We start from the raw sequence: 18,877 nt of genomic DNA, 5'->3' as shown, positions 1-18,877 counted from the left end.
TATTTTCTGTGCGTTGCATTTTCACTACCTATCTTTCGTCCCTTCTCCTTTCTTTAGTAAAATTATTTTTAAACCTGCGCATTGTTTGTACCTTTTTTGACACCTGAGTTGACTTTGATTTTATTTGGAATTCAGGTGAAATGTTTGAAGGCAGGCTTTTTGATTGCTGTTTGTAATAGATATCTTGTCTTTTGTTCCCCATTTACAACTCTCATTACCCATTGTTAAGCTCGCACCTTTGTCGATGATATATTTTTACTTTTTTAGTATTATTTTCTAATAAGTTATTTTACTAATCTTTATATCAATGTCACCGTTATCAGTTTATAAAATGTTGACTTGTTGATGGTGGTAGTGTAAATATTCAGTCATATGATGAAAGTGTCATTTAGGTCATTTTTTTATTTGTGCCTTAAAAAAAGGATCTCTACAAGTGAGATCTCTTCTATAAACCGTTTTCATAATAAATGGCTTTCTAAACTATTGCAGTTTAATAGTTTTATATCAGATAAGATACATAAGAAAAGTTGGTGAATAAGCACTGGGATATAAAAAATATTGTCATCCCTGGTGTCCCATCCGCCAATAAAACCCATGCCAAAGAGGGTGTCCGATTGTCTAAGTGGGATCTATGAAAACGTAGCAACTTACGGTTGCAGTAGAATCCTTATATTTGATGCCCTATGTAGAAGAAAACCAAGATCAAAGCAAGTTAAAATAACATTTGCAACAACTTTTTTAGTAGTTCTGTTGCAGGCAAAACTTCTGCCTCTGCAATGTACAATAATTTTCTAGAAAACAGACAGAATGACTCTCATTGCTAAATACATGTATGTCATATATTGTTTTTCGCACCATTTCTTTCTAATATGTAAATAAATGATGATTTAAGACATGTCTTTTTTAATGATTTAAAAACTCAATACAAAGACTTTTCTTATAAAAAATCCAATATATACTAAATCCAACCACTAGACAGCAAGTGAAATTTTTAGGTTCTTTATTAAACAGTCTATGGAACTCAGGACAGGGGGCAATTGAGGTCATTTGTTGTGTTTAATGTTTTGGTTATTTCTATTTTTTATGTAAATTTTAATGTCGCCAATAAATTGTTGTTATTACATGTAATTGTCATGCCTTTGGCCCTCTTATGGGTGTAATTTGTGCTTTAATAAAGTACGAATGATCATTCACTTTTTTGTCACTGGACGTAAAGCCAACAACGACCACTCTTTAGGTCCTCTAATAGTTATTTAAAACATACTATAGAAGGATTTTAAGAACTGCCTTTGTAAATACCACCCTTGTTTGTATTTATTCGTAGAGAAAATTAAAAGCGCGAGTAAACGGAAGGTTAAAAAAAAAAGACAAAAAAAAAAAGACAAAGTTAATTGCTCGATAAAGAATAGAATACAGAAAACGAAGGGCTTAACGACACAAAACTATTAAACACCCGTAAACCTTACGGGTTCGCATAATGATATCCTGCTTCAAGTATGCCACCTGCCATTCTTCGGGATTATAATGATAATTTGAAAGCTACATATAAAACGCAGGCTGACAACAAAATAATTAAGAGGAAGAACACAACATAATAACCGCAAAGCTACAACTTAAACTGAAAACAACAAGATATCAAATATAACAGGAAAGATACAACTAAAGAGGAAGATAACAAAACAGTAATGGCGACCGGAAAGCTGCAATTAAAGAGAAAGACAACAAGATAATAATGGTAAATGAAAGAATGCTTAGAATACAATGAGACGTCTGCCCTTAGTCCAAAAGTTGTTTAAATAATTTTATATGATTAATACAATGGCTTGTTATTATTTTCTTCTTTCATTCCCTCGAGTCTCAGTTCTGCTCTGACTCCTATATTTGAGGGTGTTCATCTGGTGCATAGGAAAAAAGAAAATAAAGAAAAAAAAACCTTTTGACAATGAGTTTTGTCAATAAAACAAAAAATATTTTTATTATAGTTGCATTATACAAATGGAGACGCCTGCAATACAAATTTTAGAAATATTGACGTTCGAAAACACGTTTGTTGGTAGTAAATTTCAACTTCATTATTACATAATACATAGTAAACTGTTTTATTTATTATACTTCTGACACACAATAACAGAATATACTAACACCCTCATTATTTCAGTCGAAATGATTCGGTTACATCCAAATCGTTTACACTTTTTTTCTAAATGGGCAACACTTATTCTGTCAGCTAAATGACTGTAATAATACACAGATAGGACACTTGTCTGTAGTGTAACAGACTGACAGATTAATGACAAATATCCGCCACAAAATTACTGCCAACGCTAATGAATTTTTAATGGCTCTAATTTTTATAAAACCTCTTTGTCAAATGATCCAGCCTAATGATTGTTATATAGTAACATTCATATAGGTGATATTGTTCTGATGGTAAAATATCTGGATACAGGTATTCAGATGGATCATGCAAGTACACATATAACTAGACCTTAGTTATCAAACTGGTACGCTCATTTTAATTATTTCTGAAAATAAATGGACGCTGGTTCGCTCTGCATTGTATATAAGGAGTTAAATTATCTCCTATTGCAATAACAAATATCATTTTAAGTAACGTAACAATTTATTCTCGCCGAGACATGTGTTCTGACGCAGTGTTAAACCATCATCGATCAAATGGTAACGAATAAAGCAACGCAAATAAATCAGTGTGGCGGATCCTGGAACTCAACAAATAGGGCTTGTTGAAAATAACATCTAAGGTTGCTGTTAAAAAATGACCAAATAAAATAGATGTATTTTAATGTTACTGCCACAAGTTAGGCGTCCCGTAAGTGAATATCGTTTCTATGTATTTTTCAATAATTAGGATTCATATTGGTTACTAGTATACCAAAAAAGCTAAATAACAAAAATACCGAACCCAGAGGAAAGTCATAAACGGAAAGTCCCTAAGCAAATGGCGAAATCAAAAACTACATATCAAACGAATTTATATATTCCTGACTTGGTTAACAAACCATCCGTCGTCGCTATTTAGAACCTGGCATAAAATGTGAACATTATTCTACCATTGAACATCGTACTAGGACCTCTGTATGTATTTTGCTTATGTAAGGACAGTTAGGCTTTTACATTTAGACCAAAATATAGTACAATTTTAAAAGTTACCATACATTATCATGAATTTGCCATTACATACTTTTGGTAAAAGGTCCTCAGAAAATAAAAACATAGTTTTTACATTTGACAGCTCCCTATGTACAAACGTAATAAGTACACTTTGTAAAACATCTTAATTTTACTTAAGTTGTATTGTCTTTTGAGTATGTGGATGCGCACACCCATGAAACAACTGTATATAAAACTTAATCAAATCAGGCTTGTTCTTCTTTTCATGAAATGTGTCTAGTTTCTTACCATTTTTTATATTTTTGCGTTTTTTTTTAAATTTGAAGCTTAAAGTTGTTATGAAATCATTTTGGTTGGGGAAGAGAGGATGGGGAGTGGAGGTAAAACCCTGTCTTGATTCACCAAATCTTTTATGTCAAATTCCATTCACTCTGACAATATCCACTGAAACTAACAGCTGATTTTGCGGTATGGGCTTTGCTCGTTGTTGAAGGACGTTGTTTACTTAATGTTGTTAATTTCTGTGTCATTTGGTCTCTTGTGGAGCTGTCTCATTGGCAATCATACCACATCCTCTTTTTTACATGTATATTCTTCCGAATTGAATTATAAGTAATTCAGAATTCTTTTTTTGGAATATGTAACTCATGCAATTACAATAAAACAAGAGAATAAAAATTACCATCATCAATCATGCAATTTTAAAGGATCAACGTTGGCTAGCTCTCTCAATCATGGAATACCCAGAACTGAATATAAAAGTTTAAGAAAATAAAAAAACCGTTAAGCTGTCAATCTCGTTTCAAAACCATCAACGTCGGTTAAAATCTCAATAAAATTTACATATATATTTCTTTTGTAAACCTTATTGACTCTAAAAACAGCGTATTTATTTATTTATAAACCGAAAACTAAAACTCACTTACAAAAACACTAAAATTTCAACTGATGGAACGAATTAAAAATGACAACTTTAGTTCTGAATTGGCACTGGCAAAGTGGTGGGTTAAAATAGATTTTTTTAGACGAATCTCTTACTAGGATGAAGGTCTATCTTGGAACAGTATATCAATATAACATTGAGAATGGAAATGGGGAATGTATGAAAGAGACAACAACCCGACCAAAGAGCAAAAAACAGACGAAGGCCACCACTGGGTCTTTAATACAGGGAGAAAATCCCGCACTCTCCCAAAGATGGTTGTTGTCTCTTTGGCGATTCCCGCCATTTTCAATCTCAATTCCATACCTGTTTCTGGATCTACTAAAAAAATCAAGTTATTCAAATTAAACGTCGAAAACGAATCATCGCATAACCTCGAATCGCTAACCTTTATATGAATGCCAAAGTATATACTGTAGTAAACAATGGTATGGCGATTTTTAACGACCTTCACTATACGTATGAGGGTAAAAATAAAAATGATATGTATACTTTGACACGTAAAACCGACTCTTCTTTTAGGCCACACGCAGACTCGTCGATAAAGAAAGTGCAATATTCTCTCAACAGAAGTCAATTGATTTCAAACAAGATATCACATTTAGATATGTCGTACAGCCAAGATGACGCCCGCTGGGCAGACTCATTTTTCCAATTATAAAATCATTTTTGAAAAGCTGATATGAGACAGAGTGCATGATAATGAATGCAACATACCTATTGTGATGTTAACATATCATATGATTGATTTTTGTTTGCTTAACATCCAGTAGCAAGTTTCATAAAAATGAAAGAACTATTAATGTTTTTTTTTCATTATTGCAGTTTTATTTTATATAGAAAGGACGAAAGATACCAAAGGAACAGTCACACTCATCGATCGAAAAATAAACTGACAACGCCATGACTAAACACAGAAAAAGATACACAGGCAAATAATAGTACACAAGGGACGGCTGAATCTTAAACTCGTTTTTAATAAAGAAAAAATACCTCTATGTTGACATCATATTTGAAATCATATTTGTAAAAACCAAGCTAACGTGAGAAAATCACCTCACGAACCTTTCATATTACATGCATGTTGCAAAATACATCACTTGAAGGTTATGAAAAAAAGAAAACAAATAGACACTCACTTGATGCTGGCAGCGACATCTATATATGTCATAATTTGACATGAGGTCAAATTTAAATAATGTTAACAATCATTTTGCTGTAAAAATATTGCTTAACGTGTTATTTTAACATGATGCACCTAATACTAACGAATTACAGCTTACGTAATACATATTACACATTCACTATAATTTTTAATAGTTGAAAAGTATGAGAGATACGGCACGATAGAAGAAACTGGGGATAGACCTTTAAAGACCCTTAGTTTGGAAACTACACATTTTGATATAAACATGCCAATAATGAACCCTAAATACAAGAATCATAACTATATTCCTAACAACAATTATATGTAGTCTATATGCAGTCTTCAGAAACGGACATAATAAATTACTGTAGTATGAAACACAGTATACAAGATAAATTCATGTAATATAGAAAATGAGATTTATGAAAAAACAAACGTGTTTTAAAACATTTTTGTTCTATATAAGGTATATTTTATGCATCTTTCTCCCTTTGCAACACGATTCATTTGCACTAACGTTTTGCTTGCACCACTTTTTAAAATACATAAATTTTGTAGTTTCATTTGCACCAAAATTAAGGACATGTTTCTCCAATTTATTTAAACAAAAACTAAAGACTTTTCTCTTGCCTTATCCGGGTTTGCGTTGTACAATGGTATGTTGATATTGGCCTGGAACTCCATGATGATTCTAAAAAAATCAAACATGAATGATAGATTGATAATAGTGATATTAATAATAATAATAATCAAAAAGATATATGTGGTAGAAGTCAATGAAAAATAACATCTAAGGTGCAACTTTAAAATTGGCATATATCGCATGTGACACAATTTAATTTTTTATGAAAAAGTGTTTTATTAGCCATTTATTTCATATTTTCGTTTTATTTGATTAAAAATTTACACTTCAACAAAGTTTGTTTAATCACTCATATAATAAATTAATTTCCTATGACATCTGCAAACAAGTGTTAATTTGTGACGTCAACATCTATGGTCGTCTATCAAAAAACTAAACAAATCAGATTTGCTGCCTTCAAACCCCCTTTCAAAATTTACTAATTCCTGGAACCTCGAGACTGGAACAAACATATCAAATTGTTTAAACAGTTATGAAAATGTATAAATATGCCTAGCTTTATCCCAAAACTCTAACAAAGAGTAGACAAAAACCGATAAACCGTATACCATAGTAGGAAGGATTTGAACCTTATGTGGCAAAAACATATATAAACTGAATAGGTGTGCAATGCATGTACATTCTGTAACGCAGTGTTAATAAATAATTGAGTCAAACATATCGCAAATTCTGCCCAAAACCAGACAAACGTTATCGAGTTTTGACCAATACAGTAAAGATATGACGAAAATCTTAATATTACTTATTCAATGTATAAAAATCTACTACTGTTTAGACTGTGCAGTTTTAAGGCAGGAATGCAAAATTGATATCCAAATATCGTATTTGTTACTTTGTGGATCAACCGTGGAGGTCATTTGTTGCTATTCTATATTCTTGTTTTTTTTTTTATTACATTTCAGTTTGGAGATAAACAGTCAATATGTTTGTAGCTAGAAATACTCCAAACCAATTATCTTAAGTAAAGCATGGACACCATGAAGAAGTTTTACAATCTTTGGACAAGACGTTCCAAGCACTTGTCAGTGGACATTTCCTATCATTTCTACAGATTGGGTATATTGAGACACGACACACTGATTTAGGCGACACAAGAACAGAACATCCATTAAGTTATAACGAATGATTGATAGTTTGTACAAACAGCTAGTATGAGAGCTTTAGCAAACAATTCTCTTGTGTCTTGTTTGTTCTGCCTTTACCAATATTATTAATAACTCTTGAGATAGGTAATTATTCTGTGTACGTGAGAAATCATATCAATTAGTGGTGCTCTTAAGTAAAGAATATCAGTGTTCAAACATGGAAATGTTCAATTACATTAAAACATTATGATCAGAATAAGATATGTGGTCTGTTACAGTCTGCTATACTTTACAAGTGTTCAACAATTACATAGTTTACCTATTAATGTTATTTAAAATGTTTTTTAAAGGCGTGTCTTAGTTTACAAAAGTAGATTTTGAAGGAATTTAAAAAAGAATTAATCTCTTCTGGTGATTTTTATACAAGGAACATACCTCTCGTCATAAAAACTAACATACACAAAACTTTCGATTTTTAATAAGGTTTAACGCTCCTTCTGTAAATAAATAAATAAAAAACCTAAATTACAGGAATTTTTAGAAGGGGAAGAAACAAGTTGCCAGAACAATCCACTGACCTTTGGTCAGTACCTTCACAATCCAATCGGAAAAAATAAATTTACAATTGACCTGAGGGATTGAACTCTAGTGACTCATATATAGGTAGTGGAGGTAACTGGTTAAACCAATAACTGTAACAATGGTATACCATTCTTTTTAAAAGGAAATAAATGGCATTTAAACACTTCAACCGGCTTGGAAGTGTATCAAAGCTGTGTTTTGTCTTTCGAATCCAAATTGAATCATTTTGTTTCCTGAATGTTCTCCAATGGAAAATATTACAAATATCATGTTATTGTTTTAGATTTTGGTACTAAAATTGTCCTCAAGTTGTATTAAGGCTTGAATAACACTACAACTAATAGACAATTGTAGAAAATTTGGAAATGATTTTAAAAATATTTAACTTATTTGATAAAAATACATTTTTGAATAAATCTCAGTATCTGAAAAATCAAAAATAAGGTGAAACAATATATCTTTTCTTTTTCATTGGTTTGTTAATTAATGGCTCACTTTCTTCCGTTAGATTCCGTATTTGAGTTTGGCACCTGAAAAAAAAAGATTCATCATAAATCAGTTTGTGTGATATTATTAATCTTAATTTGCATAATTGGTTGTGAATAAAAAATATGGAATTATACAAACATGTCTTCTCAACATGAGAAGTAGTTTTTCCATCTTTATTTTCCTATTTTTTTTGGCTGTAGGAAAAACCCCAACGAAGCAATTTTATAATGTTCTTCACCAACGCAACTAATTTTAAAATGTAAGCAACCAAACAAACACAGTAGGTCAAGGAGTTTGATGTCAAGATTTATATTTCTCTTAATTGATTTTTTACCAGCAGCCAGTAAATAAAAAAACATAACAAATTATAGTTTTATTTATCTTAAACAGTAATGGTGATAACGCGTCAAATAGTGTGAAAACTACATTTCCCGCTCAAACAATGTTTGCAAACAAATCGTTTAACCCGTATTAGTATATGACCTTTCTCGATAAGAAAGCGTAATTTTTCTGGACCAAATGTCTCCATTTATGTACAAATATAGGATTAGATAAGTCAACCATTGACAGACATCTGTCAGCCAGGTTTGACTAGGGATAAGATCGTACTTGAATATATCAGACTTTCAACTGATTAGATTTATAGATTTTTCAAGCGAAAGGACAGATAAATTTAAAAAAATACCTTTTTGTTTAAACACGAATTAATATTTAATTTAAAGGCTAGTCAGAATTTTGACATGAGTGCATTCTTTTCTCTATGAGGTGCACACGCAATGAATAGTGAAGTTTATATTATATAACATTTATAATTTTTTTGAAAAATAATAATTAAAGGACTATACCTCTGTTTATGCGCATTTACTGAAAAACAAAAAGAAACTTATCTTATCAATAGACATCATCATACTATTAGAATAGTATTAACCAAGACAACTATATGGAGTCGTTGTTACGTAATGCAGCACAGATTCGTTTTTTTGGTGTGGTTCAAAGTCATAAGTGTTTCTCGTTTCTTGTTTTTCATATATATTAGACTGTTGGTTTTCCCGTTTGAACGGTTTTACACCGATTATTTGGTGGCCTTTTATAGCGTGCTGTTCAGTGTGAGCCAATTGTATGTCAGTGTTGAATGCCGTACTTTGACCTATAATGGTTTACTTTATACTAATTATAAAAAAGAAGATGTAGTATGATTGCCAATGCGATAACTCTCCATAAGAGACCAAAATGACACAGAAACTAACATCTAGGTCACCATAAGGCCTTCAACAATGAGCAAACAGCTATAAAAAGTTGTGACTTGGATGGTGAGTTGTCTCATTGGCACTTTGACACCCCATCTTCTTATATCCAATTACCGTAAAACTAGGAAATAAGAGAAGAATCATTATTGACTGAAGCTTTTAAACTGTTGGTCCCTCGAGGTTTGTCCAACCTTACACAGCAAACATAAAGTTAAAAGCCTGTTCAAAAAGTAAAAATCCTTATATTGTTTTTTCTTTAACTATTTTGGTACCTGTCTGAGATGTTCCGTAATGATAGATGTTTAAAAAAAAATCATCGTCATATGATATCTTATTATTACAAAATCTCAATGGGAATTATGATAAAGGTTTTTGTTTTTATGAAGGAGGCATCTGTTAGTAGTGAAAGATTTTGAAAACAGGAAGACGACAAACTGTGCTGTCATGTGATAAGATGTCAGGTCACGTGATAAGATAGCGGCCTTCGCATTACCAGTCGATAATATGACATAACTAAACAAACATTACAACACCAGAGATCACCAATGTTGACATGAACTTATGTTATCGCCGATGAAAAACTGCACATTTTAGACTAAACAGATAAACTATGAATTGTAATCTTTTATCAGTAGTGATGATATTGAATTATAAATCATATTTTCACACAAGTCGAAGTGCGATTTTATTATTGTGTAAATATCTTTGTTGGTCAGTAGATATACTGTAAACGATCAACGTTCTGTTGATTCACATTTCTATTAAAAACAGTTTTTCAAAACTAATCTTTGTGCTTTGAAAGTACCGTAAAAAAAAAAACAAAAAAAAAAAGAAAGAAAAGAAGTGTTCCATAGAAAAAATATAAGTAGTACTTTTAAACTTCAACTAAACTGTAATTCAGTAGAACAGATTAAAAGAACAATAGCTGATTTGTGGAACTTCCGGCACTTGTTATCACTGCTTAAGTGTTTCATAATACTTATGTTTAAAAGCGACAAAGATAAAGACGTGAATTGATTCCAAGGAAAGACCAGGCATAACAAAAACACAATCATAATGCAAATCAAACGTTCATAAAACACTGGTCGGGGAACACATTTTCAAAAGACAAACAAATCAATTTAGATACTTAGTCAACTAATACGTTCATGTAATTGACAGTGGCGGATCCAGGCATTTAAAAAAGGGGGGGTCCCAACCCAGAGTAAAAAGGGGGGGGGGAGTTCCAACTATATGCTTCCATTCAAATGCATTGATCGGCCAAAAAAAGGATGGGTTCCAACATACGGAACACCCCCACCCCCCGTTGATCCGCCACTGATTGACTAACGGGATGAATTGCTAGTTGGTTCTTTACTTACTATTCAGTTACAAATATTCAGTCCTGATATATGGCTTGCTCTGTGCAAAGTAAGAGACACATAACAATGATATTTTCTTAGCTTCTTAAAATTATCTGATCATTTCCAATATTTGTTCATTACATTTTTTCCCATAGATCCATTCAGTATAATTCCATAATGCCTGTATTCATACAGGACGTACGTATATGATTTTCTATTAACAATCAAAAAAGGTATACAGGAACATCACTGTCTTGCAGTTTTGATTTCTTAATCTATCTTTTTAAAGTTAGCCAACCTTCATGTCATTTGAATTCATAGTACAGAAGAAGAGTTTAAGGTTATGTATGCCAGTTAAATGTTTGATGTACCCGTCATTACAAATATTTATAAAATGACTGACACCTGTGTTTATATTAAGGATCTCAATCACAGCTGGGGAACTTTATGCTTTTATAGTAAATTGAAAATATACATTTCGCATCATGTTCGTTCACAATGATAAACTGTGAGGACTACCTTCATGGAGGAAACAAACACTGATACAGAAATATTAAAGTATCAAGATTTTTATGAACGAATAATACCTTTCTCAAATACCTAAAGTTTAAATGAACTATCACGATTCTTGATAATAAGTTAATACCTGTATGAAAAACAAGAGAACAATGGACTAGTTATTATTATTGACTATCTTGTTATATCCTAAGTGTACAAAATATTTGAAAATACAGTTGGTTAATAACACAGTAGGCAGTTAATGTTTTGACTTCTTCAAAGTCGTCAATAATTTAGTATGAATTTAAAAGCTTAGATAAAATGGAATGTAGTTCTATAAATGCACCCGGAGAATATACAAATACAGACGTATATATATATATATATATATATATATATATATATATATATATATATATATATATATATATACACGTCTGAGTCAGTGACAACTCTACAACAGATGTATCCATCGGATCGCCATCAATGATGGTGATACATGGCTGTGTACATAATGTATATACAACTCGTCTAAACATCAACCCAACAATGTTAGATCTGTAAATTTGCTTTCGCAAATTTTTTGTTCTTCCCTCGCCGGGATTTGCGAAAGCAAATTTACAGATCTAACATTGTTGGGTTGATGTTTAGACGAGTTGTATATACATTATGTACACAGCCATGTATCACCATCATTGATGGCGATCCGATGGATACATCTGTTGTAGAGTTGTCACTGACTGAGACGTACTTATAAATATAATTATTTTCTGTGACTGTATATTACATTAATTTGTAGGATCCTTTACTATAGATAATTTAGCTGATCTGTAACAATAACATCTTCATGCCTTATATATCATGTACTGTAGTACGCCGCTAGATTAAAACTGACGAGGAAAGGTAACACACGGCCAGCGAAAGCTCTTTTTTTGAGAGCCCAGGTGGTCGTGTGGTCTAGCGGGACGGCTGCAGTGCAGGCGATTTGGTGTCACGATATCACAGTAGCATGGGTTCCAATCCCGGCGAGGGAAGAACCAAAAATTTGCGAAAGCAAATTTACAGATCTAACATTGTTGGGTTGATGTTTAGACGAGTTGTATATATATATATATATATATATATACACACACACACACACATAGTATGTATAATATAAATGATTGTTGATTTCATTTTTATTGAAAATCATAACAAAAACACAAATACTTAATGAAATCGAATAAAAACAGATTTTAGTGACCTGATTTAAGATTATTTAACCATATTAGCCATAAAATTCAATTTATTTCAGTTATGGCTTATATATACTAGCTAGAAAATGAAAATTATAAAAAAAAGATTGATTGATTGGTGTTTATCCCAACTTGTAGCACTATTAGCTTTTCCGTAGTCTTTATTGTTGGTGGAAACAGAAGTTCACTAAGAGAACCACCGACCTGCGACAGGACAACTAATATGTGTAGTCAATCAAAACCTCAAAGTTGTCAGGCTTGTGATACAGTAGTTGGACTATGTAGACAACCCAACCACCTTAGGCACTCCAAATAAATGACAAACATAAAGGTGTTTAATTCTGGTTAAAATGATGCATTTGAAGATATCTGGTTAAACTCAAATCTGCATGACTTATTTGTGCATGATTCTTGTGGACATGTCACTTATTTTTTTGGGTGTATGTTGATAACATTATTTAATCTCCAATTGATTTTACCAAAGAAAACATGTTTGTGTTAATGAAAGACGCATTTCGCACAACCATTACAGAAATTATTAGTCTTAGGTCTATAATTGCACATAATTTTGCTAACGGACAATGCAGACATCAAGAAGCATTATTCTTCTTTATGGTTATGTACTCTTAGAATTTGAATACCCCAGAAATCGATTCGTTTTAATGGTGTACTTTTGTATCGTGACATAATCGCACAGGAAGTAAAAGGGTTTATGGGCGCTATTTGACCGACATTGAGATCGCTTATATTCAATAAATCTATTCCATCAATCATAACAAATGTTCCAGCGTTTATTCTTGTCGATCAAAATGCATAGCCCTTGTATTTAGAATTCGAATTTTACTGTCGGATGCAAGCAATACTATCAGCTGTCCGGCAACATTTAAGTCCTTCAAAGGATTACACTCAATAACAACCTTCTTGGACTAATTTGGGGTATATAAGCTGTATGAACTCAAATGGTAATGTAAACGATACTTGTAACTATTCCTAGGGAGGTTGTAGCAGTTACTGTATGTAGGTAAACGATACTTGTAACTATTCCTAGGGAGGGTTGAAGCAGTTACTGTATGTAGGTATACTATACTTGTAACTATTCATAGGGAGGGTTAAAGTAGTTACTGTATGTAGGTATACTATAGAGAAGGGATAACTTTGATTTTCAGACCGGGCAATCCAACATAACCGATGACAATAAAGACGGTCTTACGTAAAATAGATGGTTAATATTTTCATATTTTGCAGCATTGCCCTTCCTGTGGGTAGCGGAGAGTATTAAACAATTTTCTATCGAATGATTGCAACAACAGAATGTGAATAAGGTTAAAAAAAATTCTAAAAAATATTACAAAAAGAATGAAATATCAGACGTAAATGTAAACCTAGTCGATTTAATACCCTGTTAACACTATCAAAGTTTTGATCTGAATCCATGTTGACACTCAAAGTCTTACAACAAACATTTGGTCAAAGAAAACTTAGTTAATGGTTTCTGTCGACATTAACAATGTTGTCTTTGAAATCTTGGAATAGCAATCATTAAAATAGGATATTTGGTTGAAGTAGTCTGTTGACTCTAATAAATGTATTTTTGTGATTTAACCGTTTTTAGGGATTGATAAAAGAAAAGGCAAACATTCAAGTTAAAAAGAGAGTTAAATTCCTGCAGAAATACTGTAATGTCCTCTTCAACTTCTTATATTTTTCTTAACACTTTATTCTTTTGATATGATGTTCCGTAGAAGTCTGTGGTCTTTAACTAATAATTGTTTACTGCTGTACCCCTATTTTTGACTTTTTTACCTATTGTGTCTGTTTGTTTTGTTCACACTTTATTGTCAATATGATAAAATTTTATGCGACTGTCATACCAGTGAGAGGTTTAGCTTGCTATAAAACCAGGTTTAAATAACCTTTTTTCTACATAAGGAAATGCCTGTACCAAGTCAGGAAGATGGCAGTTATTTTCCATACGTTTTATGTATTTTAGCTTTGGTTATTTGATAAAGCACTTTCTATTTTGGATTTCCCTCGTAATTCGTTATTTTTTTTTGTACTTTTGAATAGAATCATCTGCTCTTCTACCATTTCTATTATTTTATTTTTTATCAAACATCATTTCTAAACAGAAGTTTCAAGACAAATTAAACTGATTCTATTTCATCCACGTTTTTGATAAAGTTCTATTTTGACCTTAAACAATGATAGAAAACTCATTAATCACAACAGGTTGCAATACAATTGATATCTTTAATGTTAATGTTAAATAGGAAGATACAACAGGGATAATCAAATTTTTAAAACCAAAAAGACCAAAAAATGACTACAATTGTCATTCATCGTGTTGCACATGTATAGATTCTATGGCAAGTCTCATTAGCAGATATCACAAAAAATTCTAATCGAAAACCCTTCCTTTTCATATACCCACCATACAGTTATTTTTTTGTTTCATCTTTCGTATTACATTCAAAGTAAACCCATTACATACGTCTCCAAAACTCTGTGGCTATTTAAGCAGTTGAAATATTATACTCTAGAAATTTCAGGAACTTATTTTTTTTATCAGCAAGCCCTCATAAGTGCGGATGTCTTCGCATTTTTTAAAACTATTTTTTTTATGTGCAGTTTGCTTTCCAAACTATGAAATCAACATTTCCTAACGGTGGTAATCCTGAACATATGTTGAGCTCATGAAGTTGAGTTCCAAAATCTTTTAATAGATTAGTTTCAATGCGCTTATTGTAATATATGCATATAATATATATAGTTATTCTACTTTAAAGCTTATAAATACAAGGGTACTTATACTCAAATAATTTTATTTGATAAACAACTTTATCACAGTATGTTAGTTTGTTACTGATATCTATATTATAGATATATCACTTAGTCACTAAGTATTACAAGTATTGCCATCTACTTGTCGTTTGAGAGCTTCCCTATTATCGTAAAACTTCCTAACTATTACTGAAATGCAATACAGCATATGGTGGTTTATATATATATATAATTTTATCAGATTCAATAACAGATTTTGCATTTGATAGAACTCAAAGCAAACGATCTACATATTTTAATTTTAAAATGCTAATACTATCAACATAACACTGTGAATACAAAGAAAACTAAAAAATAGTACTTCTATACATTGTGTTTTGGTTGGAATGAAGGCTATTAGAAAAAGAAGAAAACAAATCCAAGATGTAGGAAATAAGGCTTGACATATATATGTTGGCGTTTGTTTATGTTGCACTTCAGTGTTTTTGTCGTTCCTTTGTTTTCCTCTTATAGTTGATGTGGTTCCCTCGGTTTTAATTTGTAATCCAGAATGTTTCCTTCTCAATCAATTTATGACTTTTGAAAAGCGGTATACTACTATTGTCTTTGTTTATTGATATATGTTGCTTAAATGTCAATGCAAGACGATGGCAATTGATTGTATCATGGACCCTGTTGGTACTTGTATAATTCTGATACAGATGACCACGAATATGTCGAAGTCAAAATCCCAGAATTATCCATTGTGACGTCACCAACGTTTTATTTGTCAAGAGGAAGACGATAGTTCCTATTAATGATGTAGGAGCACATAAATTATATAATTGTTTTTGGTTTGGCTCATCTGCATAGTGTTTTGCACCTGTTATTTGTATTTTTATTTGTCGTCAGCCTAAAATGATAGCGAAGCAAATTTTTTTCCGGTCTATTGGCCAGTCTGTTGAACCACATTTCAGGTACAATTTAGGTTGAAAGCTCCAAAAAAAAAAAAAAAGAAAGAAAAAAACCAACAAAATACGAACTCCAATGAAAATATGAATTGGAAAGTCCTTTATCAAAAAGGAAAATAACAAAAATACCGAACTCCGAGGAAAATTTACAACGGAAAGTCGCTAGGCAAATGGCAAAATAAAAAGCCCAAACACACTAAACGAACGGATTATAACTGTCATATTCTTGACTTGATGAAGGCATGTTCTTATGTAGAAAATTGTGAATTAAACCTGGTTTGAAAGCCAGCCAAATCTCTCACATGCATCACAGTCGCATGAACTTCAAACACATCGAACCAATGGGAAACATCTGTCATATTCATGACGTGACGTCACCTTGATGACATAATCATTTTACTTTGTTCATACTTTCATCAATTCAAATTAAGGTTTTGACCCTGATTTCAAGGTTAACCGAACAAAGAAACGTAATTGTGAGGTAGTTGTATGTTTTGATTTTTATTATACCCTTTGGTATCTTCTCCAATATTTTTCAAAGTATTTTTAACACAACATAAAAAAAATTCCAGATCAATTTAAGTACAGCGGTTTTCTGCGCTTTGAAATAGACGCATGAAACATACTACATGTAATCTCAAAAGATCTAACTAGCAAAACATAGGTGTGCAAGACAGACTACAAATAGTTTGATTTACTCTTTAAAACTTGTTTCAGACGTTATCAGAAGGTATATTATGGCTTTTATGTATTTTCTCATCATAATGTGGCCAAGTGTCCTGTTAATTTAATTGCTATGCAATATAATACCTTTAAGAGCAATTGATCCTTGACAGGCTTCTTCCCTTTGGCATCTGTGTAAACACTCGATTATGATTCACGTCTTAGTCACTGTTTTGGTGACAATAAGTTAGCCATTTATGATGATAAATCGTTGATATCTAAAATGTGTTATTACTGGTATAACTGGAGAGACGGAAGCAAACACATTTAAGTTCTATGTACTTCCAATTCATTTATTTCCCTCTTTCATAGAAAACTGAAAGAGGAATGGAGATAAATAGGGATTTATCATACATGACGATATAGAATTACAAGCAAGTGATAATTGATTGATACACTACATGTGCATTTTGAAACAAGTTATCTTGAAGTATATGTTCGGTTTGTTCCAATAAGTTTAAACAATCATTTTAGATATCTCTGATGGACTATCAATGACTTTATTTGACCTATATGTTCCGTTTGTCCCAATAAGGTTAAACCATCATTTTAGATATATCTGATTGACTATCAATGACTTTATTTGACCTATATGTTCCGTTTGTCCCAATAAGTTTAAACAATCATTTTAGATATCTCTGATTGACTATCAATGACTTTATTTGACCTTATGGAATGCATGTATCGATATCTTATATAGAACGTTATGAAAAAAGTTTTTCAAAATTTTTGTTATTCGCAATTTACGATCCATTTTTTCCTTTTAGAATGATAAGGACATAATTTTATAGTAAGCAACCAAACAGGTGCTTCGTATATTCAATATTTTCATTTAGGTTCAGACTGCTCATTTACTGTGTTTTGTTCAGTGCTCTATAGGGTAGATCAGTGCTTTTCTTGAGTTGTTTATTTTGTTTACGTCTTTAATTAACGTTTTTTTTTTATTGACTAATTATAAATAAACATCTTTTTCTCAATCGCCAGCACAGTAAGTTATCTTATGAAACCCAAATGTGATTAAGCAACCAATTGCATGATTTATCCGATGCATCATATTTTAAAACATTCTAGATGGTGATATTGAAGCTAGAGCTAAAATTTACTCAGGCAAAACTGACATAAGATCAGTTCAACTATTAGTATGCTTAATTCGTTGACTGTATATCTACAATCAACGATACCGCTGTCTGTGGACATCTAATTCTCAAGAGTTATCTTTCTGAATTCGTAATCCCCATTGCAGGATTGTTAAAGTTGTTTATACAATTTGCCAAGTTAAATTATTTAGTTATGAGATGAATCGTTGTGTTAGAGTTTTGTCGTGTTCAAACAAAGTTGGTTTTAGTCGGTTTTTTATAAAATGTGGACCCTTTCGAAGAAACGCCTGGTATTATCACATGACTTTAAGTTCACTTCCCTTGTTTTGTTATTCTTCTGCGTTTCGCATTTCAACAAGATAGCATTAGTTAACTTTTAAAATTAAACATACGATATGCGTTAGTTTTACCTCATTTCATGAAATCAACGATTGTTGTTTCCCCAAGTAATAGTGAATCTACATTTAGTATGTCCTGTTCTTTGTGCAGTCAAATATTTTTGTTTGTCCTAGCACATTGATTAATGACTAAACATGTAATATAGTATTAAACCCAATGACTATTATGTTAATCTAGCATGTCTGCATGTTGGGATTGTTCACCAAATTGTTGCAATATATTGGAACTATTACTAACTGTAGGACTCTTATCTAGCTATAATAGTTGTCAAATGTATCAGCATTATAATTTAATACGCCAGACGCGCGTTTCGTCTACATAAGACTCATCAGTGACGCTCATATCAAAATAGTTGAAAAGCCAAACAGTACAAAGTTGAAAAGCATTGAGGACCCAAAATTCCAAAAAAGTTGTGCCAAATACGGCTAAGGTAATCTATTCCTGGGATAAGAAAATCCTTAGTTTTTCGAAAAATTCAAAGTTTTTCGGAAAATGCATGTACCAAGTCAGAAATATGACAGTTGTTTTCTATTCGTTCCGTTGTTTGATGTTGTCGAGCGTTTGATTATTATAGGTTTAAGTG

General features: G+C 31.8%; 1 long non-coding RNA gene across 1 annotated transcript; it reads right to left on the bottom strand.

The window, feature by feature from the left end:
• Window positions 1-5,308: 5,308 nt before the first annotated feature.
• Window positions 5,309-10,877, bottom strand: LOC143070851 (uncharacterized). Its single transcript, XR_012976740.1, has 3 exons — window positions 10,630-10,877; window positions 8,028-8,062; window positions 5,309-5,913 (listed from the first exon to the last, which is right to left on the bottom strand). It is a non-coding gene; the product is annotated as an uncharacterized LOC143070851 (long non-coding RNA).
• Between the last annotated feature and the right edge of the window lie 8,000 nt (window positions 10,878-18,877).

Source organism: Mytilus galloprovincialis, chromosome 4, assembly GCF_965363235.1.
Source record: "Mytilus galloprovincialis chromosome 4, xbMytGall1.hap1.1, whole genome shotgun sequence".
Lineage (NCBI taxonomy): Eukaryota > Metazoa > Mollusca > Bivalvia > Mytilida > Mytilidae > Mytilus > Mytilus galloprovincialis.
Note: the sequence above shows the minus strand (reverse complement) of the source record. Positions and strands in the feature narration are given on the sequence as shown.